Source organism: Callorhinus ursinus, unplaced genomic scaffold (genome assembly GCF_003265705.2).
Source record: "Callorhinus ursinus isolate GAN/ISIS: 27379988/994484 unplaced genomic scaffold, GSC_fseal_2.0 scaffold14, whole genome shotgun sequence".
Taxonomy (NCBI): Eukaryota; Metazoa; Chordata; class Mammalia; order Carnivora; family Otariidae; genus Callorhinus; species Callorhinus ursinus.
This window is the reverse complement of record NW_027397076.1, coordinates 6,119,234-6,138,919: the sequence shown is the minus strand read 5'-3', so window position 1 is coordinate 6,138,919 and position 19,686 is coordinate 6,119,234. Positions and strand designations below refer to the sequence as shown.

At 43.7% G+C, this 19,686-nt stretch overlaps 1 pseudogene; it reads left to right on the top strand.

Annotated features, from left to right (window-relative positions):
• Nucleotides 1-4,037: 4,037 nt before the first annotated feature.
• LOC112831223 (large ribosomal subunit protein mL50 pseudogene) lies at nucleotides 4,038-4,560 on the top strand (annotated as a pseudogene).
• The last annotated feature ends 15,126 nt before the right edge of the window (nucleotides 4,561-19,686 follow it).

Genomic DNA, 19,686 nt, shown 5'->3' with positions numbered 1-19,686 from the left:
GGTGGTCTTTAGAGTCTAGGAAGTAATGTAAGACTTAAGATCTAACCCCAACTTGCAGTGAGATTTTGGAGTCATTTACCTTTGCTGCTTTTAAGTTTCCTTGTAAAAAAAAAAACCAAAAATAATTAAGCTGTTTGAAGTTTACACCCTATCAGTTATCTATTGCTGCATAAAAAAAACCTACCGCAAAATGTAGTGCCTTAAGACAGGGATCATTTAATTTGGGTTAGGAATTTGGATTGAGTTCAGCTAGACAGATGTTCTGAGCTAGTAATTTTTCTGCCGGGTTCATCGAAGATCACTCATGTAGGTTGGCTGAGAGCTGATTGACCTAGGAGACCATGCTGGGATACTCATGCCTGCTCCTTAATTTCCGGGAAACGAGCTTAGGCTTCCTCACATGCCATTCTCTGAGAGCAAGAGAAGAGAGAGCAAACCCAGTGGTCAAGCACTGCATCCTAATGTCCCATTGGTCAAAGCAAGTCACACGACCACACCAAACATCAGTGTAGGAGGGGTCTACCCAAGAGGTTGGCTACAGGAAAACCTCATTGAGTAGGAGCCACTGTTGTAGCCATCTACCACCGGGACGTCACAAAAATCAATCCGCAGATATGAAGAGGCATATTGTAAATTTTAAAATACTGAGTGAGTTATAGTCATAAACCCTTGAGGGCAAAACAAGTGTTGTTATTCAGGGTGCATTTAAAACTGCAAGATACTTGGCAAAAAGAGTGCTTTGTGAAGTCAAAATGAAGTTTATCAGTATATCAAAATTTTTGTTATTTCGAAAATGCCCTTCCCAGATGAGGGAGTTGTGAACAGTCCCACTTAGAAGCCCAACTTCAGTTTGACCCCTCATCCTGGGACGTTCTCTGCTCCTTAACTTTCCATTCCTTCTTACTGCACCCAGAATCAACTGCCTTCACATACTTTTTTTTAAAAGATTTTATTTATTTATTTGACAGAGAGAGCAAAAGAGCACAAGCAGGCAGAGCAGCAGAGGGAGAGGAAGAAGCAGGCCCCCTTCTGAGCAGGGAGCCTGATGCGGGACTCGATCCCAGAACCCTGGGATCATGACCTGAGCTGAAGGCAGATGCTTAACCATCTGAGCCACCCAGGTGCCCCTGCCTTCATATACTTAACACAGTTTGTAAATTTAAATGATGCACACATTTGTTTGTTGCCCTTCTCCCCCAGGACGGTATACAGAAAGCTCCGTGATGACAGGACCGATGTCTGTTTCATTCCCCAGCTTATACCCAGCGTCCAGCATAGGGCTGGCACATAATAGGAGCCTAATAAATATTTGTTGAGAGGTGAATGAAATGAAAAGCTACACTTACACAACAAGTACCTCCTGATGTTGTTTCCCAGTGACAGGCATCTTCTGTTCTGAGAACACAATGAACTTTGTCTCTTATGGATGATTCATTCTATCAATAATTTGCCAGGGGAGGGCAGTAGCTCCTTGCTTCAAACTCTTGTCTCCACATACCTCTTCTGTAAACCAATTCTTCCCTGAACGGTGGCAGAACCAAATCCCGTAGATTCCATCTGAGCTTGGCTTCTGGAATCCCACACTTCCTTCTACCGCTGTCTTAGGGGTCTTTGTCACTTCTTGCAGGGATTCCCACCCTGGATCTTAACTGGGCTCCTTGCCAACAGTCTTGCCCAATCCTGCCCCTCCTCCCCCTCAGCTGCCAGGGAGATAATCATCAAAATATTTGAAAAACTAATTCTAAGGTTAAAGACCTCCCCTGCTCTCCTGAACCTAGAGATAAGATCAAGTTCAAACATTTTGGCATGAGGCTCAAGTTGTCTCCCCTGGGGTTCTTCTCCCAGCTCCTCTCCCAATGACCCCCTTCCCCACCCCACCCCCGCAGCCTCTGCCCAGCCACAGGGAAGGTTCCAGTACTGAATGAACTTGCCTCCCCTGCTGCAACACCATAATTTGATGCCAGGCATCTCCTTTACCTGGCCTGTCTTCACGGCGCCCCCTGCAGCCAGCAATCTCCCTCCTGACTCAAAATCTCATTCTCAGACTGTTGGGGTCTCCATTGTTCCTATCTCTATTAAAGTCTTCATCTTAATGTGTCTGAAGTCCACAGTCGCAGCTCCTGCTGCTGCCATTTCCAGCAAGGGAAGAGCACTGTTAGAAGAGTTGAAGGAAGGGAGGAGGAAGGGAGAAAATTGGAAGAAAAAAAAACTGTGTCCCACAGTTGGCACCCCCTCCCTGACTTCCTTCCTTCCGCTCCTCTGTTCCACTAAGTTACTCTGAAAAGCCTTTTGTGGAAATTATCTGTTGTGTTTTCCTGCCTGACATCCCTTCTCTCTCTGGACATGGCATTCTTCTTCCATTCTTTTTCATGGGAAAATCTACCCTGTATAGTTTGAGTGGCTTTGATCATAGCCACCTCTCAAGGAACTCCATGCCCTTGGACATAATGAATGGAAAAATTGGGCACGTGACCCAAACCATACCATTCAAAATCCTCCTTGAGACATTTTTTTGCAAAGAAATTTGGGAAGATGCTCTTCTTCCTCTGAGGTTGCTAAGCTGGTAGGATGTAAGTCTGGGCTTCCAGTGATCATTATGATCTTCAGTAGAGAAGGCCTGTTTAAGATAAAGGGAGTCCTGAGGACATCATTTGAGCTCCTGGATCAAGCTGTGCCTGAAGCCAACTGACTTTCCTTTCTATGAGCCAATAAATGGTCTTTTCATTTAATCTAGTGAGTTTAAAGTTTCTTCCAGTTGCACCTGAAGGAGTCCCCAACTACTATACCTTTAAAACAAAAATGCTTCCTTATTATCTCAGGTTTACTCAGAGGAGGTGTGGATTAGACACGAAAAGTAAGACCCTGGCCTCAGCAAGGGGTAGGAAACATGACTGAGGTAAAATCTGGGGGTGAAGAAACTGTGCATCTCTCCAGCCCTTCTTGAGTCAGTCTCTCACAGAGCAACTTCATTCTTGTCTGGATATGTGGCAAGGAAGTTGCCAGAAATCAGGCAAACCCATTTCCAAATATAAATACCAAAATGCATCCCTTCGCCCAAGATAAACTCTTTGGTTTAGTTCTCTTTTGCATTACTAACACCCTAATTATTAGTGTTGTTACAAATGCTACGTGTACAGCTATTTTAAAAGGGCTGGATTAAGAAGACTGGCACTCATTTTCCAAGCACCAAAGCCAGGGGCAACTCCCCTCCCCGCTCCCAATAATTTCAGTGAACCACTGAGTTCATTCTTATTTATGCCCAGAAAAAATCTAAAATGAACACTTACTTCCTAGGTCTTTCTGTTAAAGCCCATCTCAAGCACAAAAGGTGTTTCATGGCTACTGAATAGAAATAAAATGGATCTTGAGATAAACCTCACACCTTTTGGGGAGCCAGTTCGTATTTAAGGAAGATAAAAGGAGAGAAACCCAAGAAATAATGGCACTTTAAGATCTCTTTCTATATAGGACTTCAAAAGACATTTTTTTAAGTGGAGAATTTCTCTATTTAGAGGTTTTTAGGGCAAAGCAAAATTGTGGACCATTTTGGGAAAAGGGGAATTGTTAAAAAAGCAGTACTGACAAGAATAAACCAGTAGGAAGAAAATCTGTTTTTAAACCATTATTGGCAGTTCAAAAAAGGCCAGTGAACCCATACAGTGATGTTGAGAAAGGAGCATGGGTGAAATGTCTGTGAGAATAAAATCAGTTGGACCCCGTCACTGAGAGTCAACTTCAGGACAGGTTAATAAGTTCAGGACAACTTGTCTAAAAGGATCCATGAGAAGCTGTCACCAGAAAGGTGTGTCCAGGGGGCGCCTGGGTGGTTCAGTTGGTTAAGCATCAGACTCTTGGTTTTGGCTCAGGTCATGATCTCAGGGTCGTGGGACTGAGCCCTGCATGGAGCTCTATGTTGAGCATGGAGCCTGCTTAAGATTCTCTCTCTCCCTCTCCCTCTGCCGCTCCCACCCCCAGCCCTCACACACTCTCTCTCTTTAAAAAAAAAAGAAAGAAAGAGCTATCATGCAGCTCTCCTCCGAGATGGCGGCGCTGTCAGTGTCTGGCGTTACCAGAAGAGGTCTCACGTGGATCGTCTTAGGGGCACCACGCAGAGAATTCTGGTCTCAGTTCAGAAAAGAGAAAAAACCAGTGGTGGCTGAGACAGTAGAAGAGGTGAAGGAAGAACCTGTTTTGGTGTGTCCACCCTTACGACGCCAAACATACATACCACCTGAAGATCTCCAGAGACGTGTGGAATCCTGTGTCAAAGAAATTTTTGGCTCATCTGTTCCTAGCAATTGGCAGGATGTGTCCCTGGAAGATGGTCATCTGAAATTCGGTTTGTTGGCACGTTTAGCTGATGACCTGGGCCATGCAGTGCCCAACTCCAGGCTTCACCAGATGTGTAGGGTAAGAGATGTTCTTGATTTCTATACTGTGCCTATCCATGATAGATCTAAATTTGATGAACTTATTGCCAGTAATCTGCCTCCCAATTTAAAAATCACTTGGGGTTACTGGGCAGTTCAGAAGAGGAAATGTTGAAATCATTTTGTCCTGAGCAAGGGGTTGGTTATTAGACTTGATACTTTACCATGTAAAATGATCAGAACTGTTCTCTAAACCCACTTTTTCTGTGGAAGAATGAATTACCTTTTTTTTCCTCAGATCATGACTTAACAGCAGGATTTTCTTTTTTCACATTTGCTGAAATTTTGTTGTTTTTTTAGTGGAATCAGATCATTAATCATGTATGAAAGTTTCCTTCTCCGGAGGACACAGTGATTAAACTTGTTCTTTAGATATGAGGCTATTATACGTTCAGACGTGGCCTTTATTCTTCATAGGCATAAAATAGTAGATGCAAAAACGTGTTTTAATCCTGTTAGGACTCTTAAATCTAAGGTGGCATTATGTATAGTACAAATACAAATAGGAAACTTGGATAAAAGAAATGTAAAAATCTATGTTGTTTATTATAGCAAGTTGTTTCTTTCACTGCTTTACTACACAAGTAGAAATAGTAGAAAATGATAGTGTTCATTCTAGATTCGTCTCTTTTGGAATTAAAGTACATTTTTTTGAAAAAGAAAAGAAAAAAAGAAAGGTTATGTTTGGGAGGCCTGGAAAAAAAGGCAACCTTTATGTGCCTTGCTCATCCACCTTCCTTTCTTTTTCTCTGTAGCACCTTGAGATCATTGCTGAGTCCAAGTAAATAGAACATTTATTTCTTCTGACATTTACTTACTCATTTGAGGAATGTTCTTTCTATTACAGGCCAGGCACTGGGGAGCAAGCTTGTGTGACTCAGTGGGGAGCAGAAGGAGCTAGACTGTAGAACTCCTGTGCACACTCTCCACTCCTCACCACCTCTAACCTGGACTAGTCAACCAATATTTATGACACAGGCATATTTTGTGCCGGGCATCGGGAAACCATAGAACCAGTCATTCCCCTTTGCCGTCATGGTGGCAGTTGACAGGGGTTGATTCCTAAAGAAGCCAAATAGGAACCCCAATGACAACATTGCAGGAAAAGACTAAAATACAGCAATAGCATTCAAGTCGGGTCATGCATAGGGAGTAGCCAAAGTCTGCATCACTACAAAGGTTCTGAGGAGGCCAGATGTGGGCACGATTGTCCTCTCTTTGCAGGGCTGAACAGCTGCACTTTCTCTTTCAGATCAGGAACCACCAATATGTGCACTCAACATCTTGGAATCAGGGATGCCTGGGTGGCTCAGTCAGTTGGGCGTCTGCCTTCGGCTCAGGTCATGATCCCAAGGCCCCGGGATCGAGTCCCACGCCGGGCTCCTTGCTCAGCGGGGAGCCTGCTTCTCCCTCTGCCTGCAGCTTCCCCTGCTTGTGTGCTCTCTCTCTCTCTCTCTCTCTCTCTGACAAATAAGTAAAATCTTAAAAAAAAAAAAAAAAACCATCCTAGAATCAATGTCCAAACTGGATGTGGAGGCTGGGCTTCTTTTTATTTGTTTGTTTGTTTGTTTGTTTGAGAGAGTGAGAGTGAGTTAGAGCACAAGCCAGGGAGAGGGGCAGGGGGAGAAGCAGGAGCAGATTCCCGGCTAAGCAAGGAGCCCACCACCGCGGGACTCCATCCCGGGACCCTGGGATCATGACCTGAACTGAAGGCAGACGTTTAACTGACTGAGCCACCCAGGTGCCCACCCCCCCTTTTTTTAAATGATAGCATGTTATACATATGGCTACATGCTGTGCTCTGTTTATTGTACTTAAGGACTATTTTGGAGGATGTGCATATCAGTACGTAAGAGCTTGCTTTTTCTCATTATGGGGTCTTAGCTTTCTATTTCATGGATATGTCATAATTTATGTAACCTGTCTCTTCTTGCTGGATGCTATACACTGAATGTTTGTGTATCCCTCCCCGCCCAAATTCACGTTAAATCCTAATGCCCAGTGTGATGGTATTAGGAGGTACTGGGAGGTGATTAGGCCATGAGGGTGGAGCTCCCATGAATGACATTAGTGCCCAGAGCTCCCTTGCCCCCTTCACCAGGTGAGGGCACAGCAAGAAGGTGGCTCTCTGTGAACCACAGAGCAGACCTATATCAGACACCAAATTTGCTGGCACCTTGTTCTAGAACTTCCAGTCCCCAGAAATGTGAAAAATAAATTTACATTGTTTATAAACTGCCCAGGCTCTGGTATTTTGTCATAGCAGCTCCACCTGGTTGAAGACACTAGGCATTTAGATTGTTTCTAATCTTGTGTTACAAAAAAACTCATCGCTTTGTACCTGTGGGACTACATTTACAGGATCCGTGTTTAGAAGCAGAATTGAAGAGTTAGAGATTAAGGACGTCTGTTGTTTTGAGGATAATTACTCTGCTGCATCGGTTTGCTCCCCACCCGAAATGCGTGAGAGCAGCCCTTCCCACTACCCCCCACCAATGTGGTGCACCCCTGCTGTCAAATTCACTCCTAAGGGTGTGTTGCAGTGAGCAGAGCTGGTGACGCTTCTTTTGCATAGGAATAGAAAAAAGTGTTAGGGACACACAAGGCAAAATGCAGCGAAACTCCTGCGCAGGTGGAGCTGGGGTAGGTGGTTTCTAAGCTGCAGAACTCAGGGCTGGTGGTGAGCGGCTAGGTGAGCAGGGGAAGCAACGAACCATGCCCAGGTAGGAACGGCGACTCAATGCATAGAGACGTCTGGAAACAGGGTGACCTCAGCGACTCTGTCCCAAGGAGGTAATTTACATATTGAAAAAGGTTTATGCGCTGTCTTGGTCGGCGTGGGCCAAACAAAATACCCTAGACTGGGCAGCTTAAACAGAAACTAATTTCCTTATAGTTCTGGAGGCTGGAGTTCTGAGATCAGGGTGCCAGCACAGTCAATTTCTGGTGAGGACCCCCTTCCCGGCTTATTGATAGGCTGCCCTCTCACTTAGGGCTCACATGGCAGAGAAAGAGAGACAGACACACAGAGAGAAGTTGATTGAGTGCTTTTCAGTCTCTCTTCCTAGAAAGGCACTAATCCCATGAGAGCCCACCCTCATGACGTCATCTAACCCTAATTACCCCCCCAAAGCCCCATCTCCAAGTACCATCACACTGGGGTGTAGGCTTCAACATGTGCGTTTTGGGGCCACAATCATTCAGCCCAAAACAGGCACAAAGTTGTTTATCTAACCTAGTGTCTAGCAAAACGGACCTGGCTAAGTGCACTGGGGGACCTCCCTGCAATGGAAGATCATGTAGCCATCGAAAATTTTCAAAAAAAAAATTGACAGCTTAGGCTTATCACCTAGGGTTCGTTGACTGTCTTTGGCCCACTTAAGCAAGAAAGGACCTGTGGAAAGATGTTGGGGGCTGAGACCACCCCAAAGCAAAGCGAAACTGGAGGCCCAGGTGGAAAGCGGGCAGGAATAAAGAAGCTTCCAGAGTCGTGGGCAGCAGGGATCTATCTGTCCAGTGGTCTGGTAACAGGAGCGGCTCATGAGAGCCCTGACGTGGCAGCAAATAACCTGAGAATAATCCTTCCCTCCTTGCCTCATGCGTCTGTGGGATGCCTCAGCCCACACTGAAAGACACCAAATTGCTATTAGTACTTGTCTTTGGGAGGTGCAGTATGGGTGTTTTATCTTCTTCCACTTTTCTGTGTTTTCTACTTTTTTTCTAATGTGCCAAATCCCTACTTATTTATCTTAAAATATCTGTGTGAACAGTTTAAGTGCACTGCTTCCAGGGAAAAATACAATTTAGGACTGGCACTAGGTAAAACAGGGTGAGGGGGCTTTCTGGAAAGCTAACTCTGCTTCTTTTTCTTCTTCTTCATGGTCCTCATCCTCAGGCCCCCAAAGACTACATTTCCTCCACTGACCTGCCACTTTCTATCAAAACCTGCTCTCAAAAAAGTGGTATGATGCCAGTTACCTTCCGGAAATTCAACAGGAATAACACAATAGCAATAAAACCAGCTAACAGTTACTGCTAAGGACTGAATTGTGTGCCCTCCCCCGACCCCGCAATTCATTCACCGAAGCCCCAACCCCCAATGTGACCGGGTGGGGTCCTAATCTGACAGGATTGGCTTTCTAAGAAAAGGAAATGAGATCTTTCTCTCCCTCTCCCTCCCTCTCTCTCTCTCCCTGTCCCTCCCTGTCCTTCCCTGTCCCTCTCTCTCTCTCTGTCTCTCTCCTCTCTCTCTCTCTGTTTCTGTCTCTGTCTCTGTCTCTCTCTCTCCTTAACACATGCCCAGAGGAAAGGCCCTATAAGCAGAGTGACAGGTGGTTCTCTGCCATCCAGGAGAAGGGCTCTCACGAGCATCTAGCCCTGCTAGCACCCTGATCTCACACTTACAGCCTCCAGAACTATGAGAATGTAAATTTCTGTTGTTTAAGCCGCCCATTTTATGGTATTTTTTACGGCAACCCAAGCAGACTAACATACTTAATATAATATATTCTAAGTGTTTTCCATGTATTAACTTATTCAGTCTCATAAACACCCTAGGAAGTAAGCACTGTTATTAATATCCCCATTCTTCAAAGGAGGAAAATTGATGCACAGAGATACTACACAGCTCACCTGCAGTCAACACAGCCCATCTTTGCTGGCACAGGACTGCGCATCTGAATCAAAGCAAACAGGTGCCGGTCCGTGCCTACCGCGTACTGAGCATTTACGTGCCTTATCTTATTGGGGACCTAAAACTCCATGACTTGGGTATTATCCCCATTTTCCGGTTAAGGAAACAGCCTGAGAGAGGTTAAGAAATTGGCCAAGTTGATATAGCTAGAAAGGTGAGGCTCTTCCCAAACAATTTAACATCAACATCAGAGCCACTGTCTTAAACACAAAGTAAATTCCAGAGGGATTTTTTGTGTGTGTGTTGTCTTGTCTCTATGGCCCACCATAGAGAAATTGGTATGATTCTAAGAATGTCCTTGCTACATATAACTTTAGAACACTGCACTCAACTATTACCCATAAATTCTTTTACGACATGTTTGATAATCCTAGTATTCTACAAGTAATTTTTATTAGAAAAATAATGCAAGTTGGAATCAGATAATTTCGAATGATGCAGCAGGATGGTGAATGAACAACCTAGGAAAAAATCACAGACTCTCCCTTAATGTCGTGAAGTTTAATGTTTGCTCACATGTCACCCTCTTGTTCAGGCCTGCTCAAAAAATCTGTTTATAATGGTACCCCTGGGTGCCTGGGTGGCTCAGTCAGTTAGGCGTCTGCCTTTGGCTCAGGTCATGATCCCGGAGTCCCAGGATCAAGTCCCATGTCAGGCACCCTGCTCAGTGGGGAGTCTGCTTCTCCCTCTGCCCTTCACCCCACTTGTGCTCACTCTCTCGCTCTCTCTCAAATAAATAAGTAAATCTTTAAAAAATAAATAAATAAAATAAATAAAATTGTACCCCTTTATCACTCCCTCATCCCCTCATTACCTCAAACCTCCTTCATCTAGCTCAATTCCTTTTATTTACAGCTCTTATCACCTTCTAATTTACTGTATGTTTTACCTATTTATTATTTGCACGTCCCCGGCACTGTAGGGACTGGCACTGTGTAGGTGCTCAGTGAATCCTTTTTCAGTATTTTTCTCCAAGGACTTATTTGTTGTATCTTAAGTTAAAATGCCCATCCAAAACAGAGTTTGGAGGAGATGGAGGCAAAATTATTTATGATCCTTTGGAATTCTTTTTAATAAGTCATGTATTCAAGTGGCTCAAAATTCAAAATTATGCAAGGTTGGATAGTGAAAAATCAAATCTCCACCCTGTTTGCCCTGCCATTTTATTGTTTCTTTCGCTGGGGACAGTCAATGTTATCAGTTTCTTTTGTAAACACATATACATGTGTATATCTCATCTTTCCTTACACAAACATTACACCATATTTATATGTATACACCGTAGTGTATGTGGCCTTTTTTTTTTTAACTCAACAATATATGGTAATTAAGAAGGAATTAAATACTTTCCAAAGTGTGTTCTTCACTAATCTGATTATGTGTGAGCATTTATTTATTTTTTTTAAAGATTTTATTTATTTATTTGAGAGAGAGAGAGAATGAGAGATACAGAGCACGAGAAGGAAGAGGGTCAGAGGGAGAAGCAGACTCCCTGCTGAGCGGGGAGCCCGATGCGGGACTCGATCCTGGGACTCCAGGATCATGACCTGAGCTGAAGGCAGTCACTTAACCAACTGAGCCACCCAGGCACCCTATGTGTGAGCATTTAGAATGCACATGGGGAAATACCAAGAACCTTGTGTTTCAGTCACGTCTTTCTTGGTATCTTGAGTAAATGGGAAGGACATATTGCACTGCTATCTCAGTTCTCCATCCGTGGTGATGTACCCAGGGGGCTGGGGTGAATTCGCCTATAGGAGTCATAGGTGGGTGTGGCACATAAGGGTGCATACTGAGTATTTCTAAGATTATGGACACGTCCAGATTGGTTCGTAATGCATATTCATGTATGTTGTGTCAGTGTTCTCCAGAGAAGCGGGACCAAATAGGTAGGATGTGAATGTGCGTGTGTGTGTATATGTGTGTATAATCTCTCTCCATATACATATATATGGAGAGAGAGAGATTTAAGGATTTTACAAAGACTTGGCTTATGCAATTATGAAGGCTGGCAAGTCCAAATCAGCAGTGTGGGTCAGCAGGCTCAAGACCCAGGAGAACTGGGCGCCTGGGTGGCTCAGTTGGTTAAGCGACTGCCTTCGGCTCAGGTCATGATCCTGGAGTCCCGGGATCGGGTCCCGCATCAGGCTCCCTGCTCAGCGGGGAGTCTGCTTCTCCCTCTGACTCTCCCCCCTCTCATGCTCTCTCTCTATCATTATCTTTCTCAATAAATAAATAAAAATCTTTAAAAATAAATAAATAAAATAAAATAAATTTAAAAATTTTTAAAAAGAACCTTTAATTATATCACTATTTCTGTGGGCCAGAAATTTAGGAGCAGCTTAACTCGATGGTTCTGGCTCAGTGCCTCATAAAGTTGCAGTTGGATGTTGGCTGGGGCCATAGCCACCTGAACATCCGAAGGCTTAACTGGGGCTGGAGGGTCTACTTCCAAGATGGCTACTCCCATGGCTGTTGGCTGGAGGTCTTAGTTCCATACCAGTTGTTGGCAGGGAGCCTTAATTTCTCACCACATGGACCTTTCCTCAGGGCTGCTTGAGTGTTCTCATAACATGGCAGCTGGCATCCCCCAGAGCAAGCCAAATCAAGAGAGAGAGAGAGAGAGAAGCCCAATGTTGTTTATGATCTAGCCACACACTCATCATGATGACACATACTCATCATTTATGCAACATCTTCTTTATTAGAAGTGAGTCACTGAGTCCAGCTCACACTCAGGACAGGGATATTAGTTTGCACCTTTTGAAGGGACTGGTGTTCAAGAATTTGTAGACATATTTTAAAACCACTCTAGCATTTGAACTTATGTAGGAACAGATTCTAATAAAAACGACTTAATTTTCCAAGCTTCTGTTTGCTCAAATGACGATGACCAGAAGGGTGGCATATATGCCTGGCCTGGCTTGGGTTTCCTTGAACTTCGTGGTATGGATCCCTCCACCCAAAAGAAGGAGTCTGTTTTCAGAAGGAAGGGGAAGGGCATGCTGGGCAGTCAGGCGTGTCCAGACACCTGAGGGGCACATCACCGTGGCTTCAGCAAGGTGTCTCTATGAACGGACTCCAGCAGAGGCATTGCCGTTTGTCCTGTCTGACTTAGTACAAGAGGAGTCTCAGCATGTTTTCATTTTCAATTTTTAAAAATTGTGGTAAAATACACATAAGAAACTTCGCTATTTTAACCATTTTTTAAAAGAGATTTTATTTATTTATTTGAGGGAGAGAATGAGAAAGAGAGCATGTGCAGGGAGGGGGCAGAGAAGCCACAAGCAGACTCTGAGCTGCGCACAGAGACCCACGCAGGGCTCGATCCCAGGACCCCGAGATCATGACCTGTACTGAAGGCAGACACTTAACCCACTGAGCCACCCAGTTACCCCTATTTTAACCATTGTTAAGTATACATTTCAGGGGCATTAAACACATTCACATTGTTGCACAACCATCACCAGCATCCATCCACAGAACTCTTCATCTTCCCAGACTGAAATTCTGTATCCACTGAGCAATACCTCCCCATCTCCCTTTCCCTGTAGCCCCTCATAAGCACCATTCTACTCCATGTCTCTATGAATTTGTCTACTTTAGATTCTTCCTATACATGGAGTCATACTGTATTTCTAAGCCTTCTATGACTGGCTTATTTCACCAGTCATAATGTCCTCAGTGTTCATCCATGTTGTACCAGGTGTCAGAATTTTCTTCCTTTTTAAGCTAATAATAGTCCCCTGTATGTATGTACCACATTGTATTTATCCAGCCGTCCAGGAATGGACATGTGTTGCCTCCATCGTCTGGCTATTGTGAATCACTCGGCTATGAACATGGGTGTAGAGTCTCAGCATTTTATCGGTAATTCCTGTGGAGCAATTGGAAGACTTTGTTCTAGAATTTAGATCCAGGGCTCTAAGAGTTGCAGCCACGTCAGGAGAAGAACACACTGGATGTGCAGGCAGAAGATGTGGGTTGAGCTCGCTGCTTGGCCACATATCAGCTACATGCTGTCTGAACCTCAGGGCTTCTGGGAAGCTCAGATGAAATAATAATAAATGAAGTGGCTGGAAAGACCGATAAAGAGGGAGTCAGAAATAACAATTGTGGGGTTGCTTACATCCTTTTCCCAGCTTCTGGCTTACTCTGTACCTAAAGAATCCTCAGGACAAGATTCTTCGGAGGGCACATGATGTTGATTTTATACAGAAGCTAGTCACAGGAGCATCTTTCCGTGGCACACCTGGGTCCAGAAGCTCAGAGCTGAAAGCCCACTTTAATGAAATAAAAATCCAATCTGTTCCCAAAATGGTTGGCCTTTGGTTATCCTTAATCCTCAGTATTCTTTCAGGCTAATCTAATTTTCCCCCCAGAAGTTGACTGATTTGCAATATCATTGACACTAATTCCTCATTTGTCCAATACAGGAAAAGGCAATTCCCACCTTACAGCTGTGCCCTGAGTAGAAATGTGAAGACTCTTTCTGGAAGGATCCATAAGAACCTAACAGTAGTTGCATCTAGGCAGGGAGATTTGGGGCTTGGGCTAATGGGAGAGAGAGCCTATTTTTTAGTGTAAACTTTTCTGTATTTTTTCAGGAGAAAACTTTATATTGTGTTTTACTTTAAAAATAAAAACACTCTTCTTGAAGCAAGAACAAATACTAACCATGTGTTCATTCAACTCTGAGTCACTGGGAAGGGGAGGGGCATGAAAATGGCAGAAGAAACAGTGCTTGAATCAGAAACCAAAGCCAGCCCAAAGAAAATTATAAAGCAGATGAAGTTGCTTTAGAGGCAAAAGTGTGTAAGATCTGTCAACAAACAAGGTGGGAATCAGATAGAATTGGGAGCAAATTCTAGTTTTGCCACTTTGGAGCAGAGTAACCTGTCTGCCGCCTTCAAGTTTCAGTTCCCTCATGCACAAAATGCGGATAATAATGCCCATCTGTTATTATTAATGTTGTAAGGGTATTTGGTGTTTTTTTTCGGGGGAACTTTGAAGAACACAGCTCCCAAAGGAAGACAGGAAAATTTCACCTGTCTGCTGTGTGCCGATGATCACGCTGAGTGCTTACTTGTATTTTATTTAATCTTCAAAACTATCATGCCAGGTAGATATTATAATCATTCTCATTTTGTAGACAGGGTGGAAGCTCAGAGAAGTTCAGTAACTTGCTCAAAATCACACAGCTAAGAGTGACAGAGCAGGCTTTGAACGTGGGTCTGTCCCTTAACAAAGCCCGATTCTCCACCCTACTCACCTGGACTTCAGTCCCCAGGACAGGCACTGTGGGAACCTTTTAAGACAAGCAGCAATCCTGACTGGAATGCATCGGGAGGAGTGGTTTGTAGCTACATCTCCCAACGCTCTGCCCCAGGTAGTCTCTGAGCTTACGTTTCCATCCATAGCAAAACCAGCACGCATTTTTATCTCACCGTCATACCTGGGTAATTGTCTTGGGTGAACAGACAGTCCTACAAATGGGTGACCCAGTGTTATAATCACTTTTAAAATGGACCATGGAGTTTGCGTGTGACTCAAGCAAAAAGTTCTAACAGTAGAGAAATTGAATTTAGGAAAATTGCTTTAAAATGTAAATTTTACCGCAAATCCGAACAACTGAAAAACTCAAAAAACTAGAATGTTCTTCGGTGTATAATTGATGACCGATGTTGTTTTTCAATGCATATTTGATGGTGGGTGTTGTGTTATATTATTTTCATATTAATTCTCTTAGACACGGAGCCATGTGCTGGGGACACAGAGGTGAATCAGACAAGACCTGCCCTCCACACGCTCACCCTGTTGTAGGGAAAATGGTGGGGGTGGGGTGGGCAGCCGAGGCACCAGAGGTAGGGCTGGGAGCTGCAGATGGATTCAGAGATTTAGCAGTGGAGGGAGTAGAACCCGGTGGTGACCTCTGGCTGTGGGACCAGTATTAGCAGGAGGAGGACAATCCAGGCAGGGCACGCAGTTGCCTGGAAAAGGGAATTCCTCTTCTGGACGAAGAGTGTACCCCACCTGCACTGCCAACATCTAGAGATTAAATTAATCCAATAATTGTGGAACCCTAATTGTTGGGACTTTAAGACGTCGTTTGTAAACTCCATTTATGGAGTGGCCCTCCGAGGCGGACTGATGGTTTTAAAGTAAATAAGATGTTCTGACTTAGATCTGACAGCAGCTTTGACATCCATCATCCCATACTGAAAATTACAAATGTGGTAGCAAGGGGGGTGGGCATCCATAAATTATTATCCTGTGGCATGTAAATGATGCCCTGCACACAGCCATAAGTATTTTCTGTAGGAATGAATGAATACTGCTCCAAGATCACCAGTTTGTAAATCACATTGATGTTCCTTCTTTCTTTCAGCAAATATTTAGTGACTGCCTTGCTAATACCAGATGCTGCCCTGGGTACCAAACAAAACAGATAGAAATTCCTGCCCTTGAGTTTACATTCTTTTGAGGGAGGCAGACAATAAACAAGATTATTAAGTAAAATGCATAGAATGTACTATATTAACATTCTATAAGATTACCTTATGTTGTTATATTATTATCATTTCCTGTTATATTAAATGGTGACACTTTCTTTTTTTATTAGAGAGAGAGCATGAGCAGGGAGGGGGAGAGAGAGAGAGAGAGAGAACCCAACTTGGGGCTCAATCTGAGGTCATGAGATCATGACCTGAGATGAAACCAACTGAGCCACCCAGGCACCCCAATTTCTAAGGAGAAAATTGAAGCCTGGAGGAGGGAAAGGAGGTGTTGGGGTCAGCGGCAGAGCAAGGAGTGAAAGAGAAAGGGAGCGGGGCTAGGGACATCTTCATTGAGAAGGTGCATTTTGAGTGAAGATCTGAAGCAGGCAGGAGAGTGAGCCACATGGGTACATGAGGGGATTGTGGTTCCAACAGAAGGAACAGCCAGTGCAAAGGCTTCAGATGGGAGTGTGCGTGGTGTGTTTCAGGCAAGAAGAAAACCAGTGTGGCCAAAGGGAGTGAGCAAAGAGGAGAAAGACAGGAAGGGAGCAAAGAGGAGAAAAGCAGGAAGGGAGGTCAGAGAGATATGGGTTGGGGATGCTTCACAGAGGACCTTTTAGACCACTGGTTTCACTCTGAGGAGATTGGGAGCCATGGCAGTTTCTAAGCAGAGGCATGACATGATTTTAAGAGGATGCTTCTGGTTGGCCTGTTGCAATAGCAGGAGCAGGGGGTGGGGGCAGGGCAGAAGCAGGGAGACCATTTGGAGGCTCTTGTGATAATCCAGGTGAGAGGTAATCATTTTTTGGATTTTTAAAAATATCTTTTAAAAAACTCTTTAAAAAACTTATTATGGAAAATTACAAACAGACAAATTAGAGAGAATGTGGAGGGAATCCCCACATTCCCATCAGCCAGCTTCAACAATCCACACCTGGCCAATGTTATTTTATTTATATTTCTACCCAGTACACTGGATTGTTTCATTTTATTGATTTTTAATTTTTTAAAATTTATTTATTTATTTATTTAGAGTGCGCACTGGAGCGGGGGCGGGGGGCACAGAGGGGGAGAGAGAGAGAGAGAATCTCCAGCAGACTCCACGCTGATCATGGAGCCTGACTTGGGGCACGATCTCACGACCCTGAGATCATGACCTGAGCTGAAATCGAGTCGGAGGCTAAACTGACTGAGCCACCCAGGTGCCCCATACACTGGATTATTTTATTATTTTTTTTTATTTTTTTAAATATTTTATTTATTTATTTGAGAGAGAATGAGAGATAGAGAGCACGAGAGGGAAGAGGGTCAGAGGAAGAAGCAGACTCCCTGCTGAGCAGGGAGCCCGATGCGGGACTCGATCCCGGGACTCCAGGATCATGACCTGAGCTGAAGGCAGTCGCTTAACCAACTGAGCCACCCAGGCGCCCTACACTGGATTATTTTAAAGAAAACCCCAGATATATAATTTTAGTTGTAAATATTTCAAAGTATATCTCTAAAAGATGAGAACTTTTAAAAAATTGCTACAATAAAGGAATCACAATTAAAACGCTGACAATATGTAAATAGCTAGTCTGTATTTTATACACGTAAAGGTTTTTATAATTGATTCGTTAAATCGGGATCCAAAGTCCACACGTTGCCTCCTATTAAAATATACAGAACGTGAGAAATTTGCCATTTGGAGCATTTTAAAGTATACAGTTCGGTGGCACTAAGTACATTCACATTGTTGGGCAACCACCACCGTCCATCTGTAGAACTTTATCATCTTCCCAAACTAGAACTCTGTCTCCATTAAACACTAACTCCCCGTCTCCCGGCCTGTGGCAACCACTCTGCTTTCTGCTTCTATGAATTTGACTCCTCTTAGATACCTCATACAGCCTAAGTCTCTCTGAAATAATAAGTTCCCACTTCTTTTTCTTCTCTTGTCATTATTTGTTGATGAAATTGGTACATTGTGGATATTGCTGATTACATCTCTATGTATGGTTTAACTTGTTCCTTTGTCCTCTGTTTCCTATAAACTGGTAGTTAGAGAGATTTTTTTGTTTTTTGGAGGGAGGGTTGTTTATTTTATTTTATTTTTTTTTTAAGATTTTATTTATTTATTTGAGAGAGAGAGAATGAGAGAGAGAGAGCACATGAGATGGAGGGAAGGTCAGAGGGAGAAGCAGACTCCCTGCTGAGCAGGGAACCCGATGTGGGACTCGATCCAGGGACTCCAGGATCATGACCTGAGCCGAAGGCAGTCGCTTAACCAACTGAGCCACCCAGGCGCCCGATTTTATTTTATTTTTTTTAAAGATTTTATTTATTTATTTGAGAGAGAGAGTGAGATAGAGAGAGAGAGCATGAGAGGGCGGAGGGTCCGAGGGAGAAGCTGTGTCTCTCTGTCAAATAAATAAAATCTTTAAAAAAATTTCCCAAAGGGGGGCGTCTGGGTAGCTCAGTAGTTAAGCGTCTGCCTTCAGCTCAGGTCATGATCCCGGGGGCCTGGGATTGAGCCCCACATCGGGCTCCCTGCTCGGCAGGTGGCCTGCTTCTCCCTCTCTCACTCCCCCTGCTTGTTTTCCCTCTCTTGCTGTGTCTCTCTTTGTTAAATAAATAAAAAAATAAAATCTTTAAAAAAAACAACATTCCCCAAAGAAGAGTCCTTCCATGTATAGGGATTGGTGGATTGCAATATCACAATGATTAAATAATTTAGTGGTTAAGATCAGAGGCCTTGGAGTAAGGAGACTTGGATTTGTGTATCAGGCTCTGGGAATCCGGGCAATTAACCCACCCCCTCGGGGTTCTCACTGTAAAACAGGAATAATGATCGTCCCTACCACGTAGGGATGTAGATACATGAGATGAGATGAGAAAAGCAGTAAGCAGGGTGCTCAGCTCATCTTCAGTGTCCAGCAAATTGTTGGTATGTGGTAAGATGACTCCGGCAAGCACGTGACTCTCAGCTACTCTTGTCTAGGTTTTAAAAAGACAGAAAAGCCATCATCTTAGTTTAATGTGTGCTTTAAATAGGGAAAAATAAAAGACAACCACAATTGGGATTTTGCTGACAAAATACATAGTAATTTTAGCAATAAGTTGAACAGCATGTTTAAAAAAATTTCCAAAATAATCATTCCAGCCGAACAAAGGAATTATAGACCCGGCTTACAGAGGGAGGGAAGTTTTCTTTGCCTTTAAAAGTTCCTGGCTTAGTTATATTACTTACCATCCTAACAGATTGCAAACACCTGGATGAGATTGTTCAGCTTCACTTTGGCTTTGTGCAGTGTCTGTTTTTAAAAAGTTTTGGTTCAGCCTTCGCTTTCTGCATTTAAGCAAAAAACACCCGGTGTTTTCCAAGAGCATTTTGACTCTGGGTTGCTCCCAAGAAAAGCAGGAAATAAGCTTGCCCACAAATCCAGATGAAAACAGAGGCCTGCACCACTGCCACACATCTGGTGACCAGACAAGGTCACGAAATCTCAGCTGGGATGGAACTTCCTCAAGAGCAGGAAACTTGTTTTAGATGCCCTGTAACCCTAGAATAAAGCCGGATATGGGTTGGACGCGTAACATATGTTAATTCATTGAAAGAAGGAGAAACCAAGGACTGCACTGAGAACAGTGACCCCACCTGATGTGGCACAATGTTGCTTTGGTGTTAAAAATCAGTCTTGGGGGGGGCGCCTCTGTGACTCATTCATTAAGCGCCTGCCTTCAGCTCAGGTCATGATCCCAGGGTCCTGGGATCGAGCCCCGCATCGGTCTCCCTGCTCGGCGGGAGGCCTGCTTCTCCCTCTCCCACTCCCCCTGCTTGTGCTCCCTCTCTTGCTGTGTCTCTCTATGTCAAATAAATAAAATTTTAAAAAAATCTTAGAAAAAAATCACTCTTGGGCAGCATGGAACTTTCATTCCTTACTACTGGGAGTACAAATGTGGACTACCATTCTGGAAAGCATTGTGGCAATGTGTAAGGAGAGCCTTAAAGTTCTAAACACAAAGATGTTCACTGCAGTCTTATTCATAATATTTTAAAATAAGAAACAAATTAAACGTCTATCGC